We start from the raw sequence: 7,425 nt of genomic DNA, 5'->3' as shown, positions 1-7,425 counted from the left end.
ATTAACTTGTTGTCTCTTCTATTTTCATATTTTTGTCTCTTTGACATACCACATTTCTATTGTCTAGTATATTCTATTTTGTTTTGTTTGTCTCTTCGACATCCACCATTTCTATTGTCTTTATTCTATTTTCATATGTTTCTCTCTTTGACATGCCCCATTTCTATTGTCTATATTCTATTTTCATATGTTTGTCTCTTTGGCATACCCCATTTCTTTTGTCTGTATTCTATTTTTAATATTTTTGTCTCTTTGTCATACCCAAATTCTATTGTCTACGTTCTATTTTCATGTTTGTCTCTTTGATATACCCTATTTCTATTGTCTATATTCTATTTTCATGTTAGTCTCTTTGACATACCCCAATTTTATTGTCTATATTCTATTTTCATATGTGTGTCTCTTTGACATACTCCATTTCTACTGTCTATATTCTATTTTCATATGTGTGTCTCTTTGACATACTCCATTTCTATTTCCCTATGATGTATGTGATATTTCTATTGCTATATCACCATACACAGATATTTAATTGTCTCAACTGCTGGCTATTACTGGTGCATGTGTATGCAGCTGCTTTTTTGGAAACATCCTGTATGATTAAGAAAGACAACTAAATTGACTTTGAGTTCAATATTGTATTAATCTAAAATTAATGTTCTTTGGTTCTGTTTCTTTACTTTTCAGTTCCTGCAAGTAAAAATAAAAGAACAGAGTTTCAATGTCCACCTAGTCGTACATTTTTTATCTATCAAGGGGCAATATTAAAAAAAAAAACATGTTTTTTTGTTCTCAAAAATATTTATAAATAAAAAATGTGCTTGGGGGAAAAAAAGTTCTTTTTCTTGTATACTAAATATTTCAAACCGACCTTCAAGGGCATTACTATAATAGTATACTACATGTATAAGTTAAATAAAAAAAAAATGAGAGCATTTACGAGGCCATTTTCCATAAATTTATTATTTCCAAGGGGCATAACTCTTTTGAAAAAAGTTGATCGGCCAAATTTATAAAACTTGACTAGGATTATGCTGATATTAACCTATAGAATAAGTTTTAAAAAATCTGGCAAGAATTGTACCTGCAAGACAATTATAAACACCCTACAATCATTCCATTACATTAAAGTAGTTCACCTATACTTTTAGTATCTAAAAAAAAGACCAAATCAAGAGAAATTTAATACTGACCAATGAACCATGAAAATAAGGTTAAGGTCAGATGAAGCCTGCAAGATAAATGTAAAGTTTAACCTAAACACCTTACAATTTCAATCTACAATCATTCCAGAAACCAAATATAGTTCACCTTTACCTTATAGTATCTGGAAAACAGACTAAGCAAGAAAAATATATCCAATGAACCATGAAGATGAGGTCAAGTTCGGGTGATTACTGTCAGACCCACTGGTGGCCTTTGGCTGTTTTCTGCTCTTTGGTCGGGTTGTTGTCTCTTTGACACATTCTCCATTTCCATTCTCAATTTAAAATCAGTACACCTTACAAACATTCCATACACCAAATATAATTGACTGAATGCTTATAGTATCCAAAAATTAGACCAAAACATAAAGACTTATTACTGAACCATTAAAATGAGGTCAAGGCCAGATTACAACTACCAGTTGGACAACTACACCTTACAATAATTCCATACACCAAATATAATTGACTGAATGCTTATAGTATCCAAAAATTAGACCAAAACATAAAAACTTATTACTGAACCATTAAAATGAGGTCAAGGCCAGATTACAACTACCAGTTGGACATCTACACCTTACAATAATTCCATACACCAAATATAGTAGACTTATTGCTTATAAACCTGAGATATTGAATTGACCACGAAAACTTTCTGACAGAGTAGACAGACACTAGGACCTTGCAAGATATCCACATACTAAGTAAATATAAATATCCTATTACCATGAATACTATAAATAATACTAATAAGAGAGAAATTATGAGAGAAATTAACATTACAAAAAACCTTTATTTTTTCAAGTAATCACTGAACCATGAAAATGAGTTCAAGGACAATGGACAGTTGACTGACAGAAACTTCATAACATACATATGCATCTATAGACATTGTACATAGTATGAAGCATCCGTGTCTTCCACCATCCCTATGTCGAGCTTTCTGCAGCGGAAGTCGCAAGCTCATCAAAAAAACTAAGCCCATTTATTAGTTCAAATACGGAAAAATGAAAAAGAATATTTTCAAAATTTTGCCTTGGATACTGTAGTTTGGTCATTAAGAAGCTTCGAATATTCTGTCTCAATTTCACAAAATCCCATGTCTGTTTGACAAAGTAATCGACGTTCAAAAAAAATTTAACCACAGACTGAACCTAAATTTTAGGACAGCGACGCCGCCTCTGGCAGAATCTAGGATCACTGTCTCGCTTTCGTGAAATAAATTTGCAAGCTTGACAAAAAGCAGAACATGTTTTTCAGATATTGAAATTCTAAGCAATTATAAATACTTATATGCTGTTATGGTCCTACATATTCTTGTGTGTTCAATATTTTGGCATTACACAAAGTCATGCTTTCTTAGACTGTTTGAAATGACAAATGTTTTGTTGTTACATTAATTGATTAAATCTGTCGAAGGTGAACTGATAGATATTTTAGTTTGAGAAAACATAATTTTTGCATCTTTTATTATTTTGTTATTTCTTTTTAAGTGCTTGTTGATGAGTCCAGCCTTTTCTTGCTGATTCTGACATTTGGTTTTTATGTTGGGTGCTGTCTGCCATACTGTGTGTAGTTTTATTTTTTTCATTGGTTCACATTTTTTCATCCTTATACAAGTTATAGCCATAATAGATTACTTTATGGTATGGATTTTGATCATTGTTTATGGCTGTACAGTGACCAGCAAATGTTAACATCTTCGTCCTTTGGTTTTTTAATTGATAGTTGTCACATTGAGAATCATACATGTACCTCATCTCCTTATACATGTTATATCTATATATATATATATGCTGGTTCATAAAAAAAACTTAAAGGGAAATTATTCAATTGTTATACATGTATGTTTAAAAACTCATTCCTATAATGCAAAAACAATAATTGATTGAATTTTCTTGCTTATTTTAATGTTCAGTGGCAAATATTTTATGTATATTCAAGATGAGAACAACTTTTAAATACCCAATTCATAATATAAGCAAATGCTATAATTATTTGAACTTCTGACATCTCATGCGTGTGTGTGTGGAGCAGAAGGAGAGCAGGATAAGGATTTTTTGATGCATACTTGACATCAGAAAGAAATAAATAAACAACAGTATACATGCCGTAACATGTACAATTACACTTGAAAAAGTTTTCAATAGATAACATTACATTATTTAAATTAACTGCAATTCTACAGATGAACTTACTTTGATACCAGTTCTTTTTGCCGGACATCCGCATCTACATGTACACCAGTGATTCTAATACTGCATTTTCCTTTAATTTGGCAACCATGGTAATAAGCTAAAATTTTAAATCTTAATTTAATCCAGAACTCCAGACAAAAACTAGATCATTTTTGTAGATGAAGTATGAACTGATGCTCAGAGAGTCACTAATTTATATTTTTACTTTTTACTTTTGATTGAATGGAAAAAATGTGTAAGCAAACAACAAAAAGATCAACAGCGTAACTAATATTAACTAGAGGCTCTAAAGAGCCTGTGTCGCTCACCTTGGTCTAAGTGCATATTAAACAAAGGACGCAGATGGATTCATGACAAAATTGTGTTTTGGTGATGATGAAGTGTTTGTAGATCTTACTTTACTGAACATTCTTGCTGCTTACAATTATCTCTATCTATAATGAACTTGGCCCAGTAGTTACAGTGGGAAATATTTTGTAAAAATTTACAAAAATTTACAAAATTTATGAAAATTGTATAAAATTGACTATAAAGGGCAATAACTCCTTAAGGGGTCAATTGACAATTTTGGTCATGTTGACTTATTTGTAGATCTCACTTTGCTGTACATTATTGCTGTTTACAGTTTATCTCTATCTATAATAATATTAAAGATAATAACCAAAAGCTACAAAATGTTCTTAAAATTACCAATTCAGGGGCAGCAACCCAACAACGTGTTGCTTGATTGGTCTGAAAATTTCAGGGCAGATAGATCTTGACCTAATGAACAATTTTATCCCTGTCAGATTTGCTCTAAATGCTTCGGTTTCAGAGATATGAGCCAAAAACTGCACTTTACCCTATGTACTATTTTTTAGCCATGTCGGCCATCTTGGTTCACGGGCGGGGTCATCGGACACATTTTTTAAACTAGATACCCTAATGATGATTGTGGACAAGTTTGGTTAAATTTGTCTTAGCAGTTTCAGAGGAGAAGATTTTTGTAAAAGATTGCAAAAATTTACGAAAAATGGTTAAAAATTGACTAAAAAGGGCAATAATTCCTTAAGGGGTCAACTGACCATTTTGGTCATGTTGACTTATTTGTAGATCTTACTTTGCTGAACATTATTGCTGTTTACAGTTTATCTCTATCTATAATAATATTAAAGGTAATAACCAAAAACGGCAAAATTTCCTTAAAATAACCAATTCAGGGGCAGCAACCCAACAACGGACACATTTTTTAAACTAGATACCCCAATGATGATTGTGGCCAAGTTTGATTTAATTTGGTCAAGTAGTTTCAGAGGAGAAGATTTTTGTAAAAGTTAACGGACGACGGACGACAGACGAACGACGGACGCCAATTGATGAGAAAAGCTCACCTGGCCCTTTGGGCCAGGTGAGCTAATAATATATGTATAGCCTAAGCCCGTCTTAGTTTAGTATGAACTTTTTCTAATATAAAATCATCTATTCTGCTGTCTACAGTTTAAAAAAAACAACATTTAGGCATTAACTCTTGATGTCTATTAAATCTTGATTTCTTGTTACATAGGCAAAATTGTTTAAATACACAATTTAAAGGCATGTAGTGGAATCTCAATAAATACTCATGATTGCAATGTAAGTTTAATCGTTGTTGTAGCTATGAAATCTATACAATAACGTCATTCACTACAGCATTAGGGTTACAACGTTACCATAGTTCAATGTTAGTACTTCACGTATACTATTTTCAGACAAGGCAATATTAACTCATGAACATAATATGTTGTCATTTGTGTTACCATCCATACTTCATGCATTAAATAAAAGAATAGCGCTTCAATGTACCTCGCCAATTGATGGATATATAAAATTTGCTGTCAAAAAGCAAAAAATATGTATGTTCTTTTAACCTTTTTCATAAATTATAAATAATCTAAAAGAAATGAAGACATGTGTGGGATTGCTTGCAATGCAGTTTTTCTTACAATATCTATTTCCAAGAGGTATAACTACTGTAAACATATTTGATCAGCAGTTATTTTCTAACTCATAAAACTAAAAGACCATGCTGATATAGACCTATGGTATGAATTACAAAAATATCTGACAAAAAAATGTAACCATAACAGTGCTTTACTGGTTATCTTTCATAGAATTTACATTTCAAAGTGAAGTAATTCCTGTATAAATAATTTATCCAAGACATTAATGGTCTATAATAAACCTTTGGTATACATTAATATCATATGAATAAACTTTAGACATAGAAGTATGTCTTCTCTGTATGAAATCCTGTTAGTAGATTTTAAACGTTGATATTATAATGACAATGCTTAAACATCCAAAGTCACACACCATCCATGACTTGACAAAGTTTCAAAATTAATAGACCATGACTGAGGGGCTGGGCAAAATAAAAACAAGGGATATGAAATGCGCTAGTACTCTGACATATACAACTGCATACCAAATATCAAAGATTTATCATTATTGGTTCACTCAAACTGACCTAATCAGAAACTTTTCACATTTAAGTTAAGTAAAAATATCAAAGTCAATCAACCATGACTGAGGGATTTGGACCATATAATCTCAATGGAAATGGAAATGAGAAGTGGATATCCTACTTCTACTGCAAAAAATATTATTGACTTATTCAACCATAACACGGCCATAAGTTATTGGTTGGTTCCTCTTAAACTGACCTAATCTCAATTTTTAACAAATTGTTTATGACTTCGCCTCTGTTAAAACAGCATTCCCAAGACTCACTTTCATGACTGTTGTTGCAAGACAAAAAAAGAACAAGCAATGAAGTGTTAATAGAGCTTCCAACGCTATTTTCTATAAAATTGACCTGTAAAAAAAAACAATTTGTCACTGCTTATAGAAATAGCCCACAACAAGAATCAAAACTTTCAACTCTATCATGTCTATGACCTCAAAACTTGCAACATGTATACAGAGTCTGACAACAACAAAATATTTAAACAAAGTTATCCTCTTCATTACATACCTCTCATCACAAAATTATTCATTGACTACTGCTCCTTTTATGCACATAAATCAATATGACAATCTATGAATCCATTATATAATCTAGAAAGCAATGCCTCAAATGAATTCTGTTCTGTTGCTTAGATTCTTCTACTTCTTGAAGTACATGTACAAAATGTACTTTCATTGAAAATGCTAAAAGAAATAATGTATAACATGTTCAAATGTATAATAAAATGAAGTTACAATATATCTGCCAAATTGCCTTCAATATTTTTATATGGCAAAATTGGCTTATTTTGATCTTTTAAAACAAGAACAACAGATCTAGACTTGCCCTGAAAAAAATTTAACTATATCAAAAGTATTAAATTATTTGAATGTTCTAATCCATCTTATGCATGTTATGTTTTTTAAATCCATAGTCATGACTGTTGTATGAAGTGATGAATCAAAGTGGTTAAATCTGCTTTGTACATATCTGATGTCAGATGAGTTGAGCAGTTTCACACCACTATCCCAGGTTAAGGAGCTACCATTTTATTTTATAGGGGGAGGGGTAGGATGAAAAATTTTGTCCTGCATTTTTATTTTTCCACTCTATTCAGTCCTGTTTTTTTTTTTATTTATAGTTTATCCTGACAATTTTTTTACATCAATCGTCATCCTGCCTTTTTTTTTTTTTTGGCAAAGTGTCTCATCCTGCCTTTTTTTCAAATTTCATCCTAGCCCCACCTCCCCCCACATAAAAAACAAATTATAGCTCCCTCAAGGGGAGGGTTTGGCACCAACAAACTAGTCTGACTCCACCACATTCTGTATGTGCCTGTCCCAAGTCAGGAGCCTGTAATTCAGCGGTTCAAGTTGTCGTTTGTTCACTTTGTTGCTGTATGTCATATTTGTTTATTTGTTCCTTGTTTTGTTTATAAATCATTATCAGTCTGTTAGTTTCCTCATTTGCATGGTTTTACATTTGTCATTTCCATTAAATGTCTTTTATAGCTGACTGTGGTATGGGCTTTGTTCATTGTTGAAGTCATCTTGTACCA

At 31.7% G+C, this 7,425-nt stretch overlaps 1 long non-coding RNA gene across 2 annotated transcripts in view; it reads right to left on the bottom strand.

The window, feature by feature from the left end:
* Window positions 1-618: 618 nt before the first annotated feature.
* Window positions 619-7,425, bottom strand: part of LOC127699889 (uncharacterized) — a 28,087-nt gene continuing 21,280 nt past the window's right edge. For both annotated transcript variants that reach the window (XR_007981273.1, XR_007981272.1), the window contains exons 2-4: window positions 6,396-6,571; window positions 3,404-3,500; window positions 619-690 (exon numbers count right to left, since the gene is read on the bottom strand). This is a non-coding gene — a long non-coding RNA (uncharacterized LOC127699889). The remainder of the gene's footprint in view (window positions 691-3,403; window positions 3,501-6,395; window positions 6,572-7,425) is intronic.

Source organism: Mytilus californianus, unplaced genomic scaffold (genome assembly GCF_021869535.1).
Source record: "Mytilus californianus isolate M0D057914Y unplaced genomic scaffold, xbMytCali1.0.p SCAF_43, whole genome shotgun sequence".
Classification (NCBI taxonomy): Eukaryota; Metazoa; Mollusca; class Bivalvia; order Mytilida; family Mytilidae; genus Mytilus; species Mytilus californianus.
Note: the sequence above shows the minus strand (reverse complement) of the source record. Positions and strands in the feature narration are given on the sequence as shown.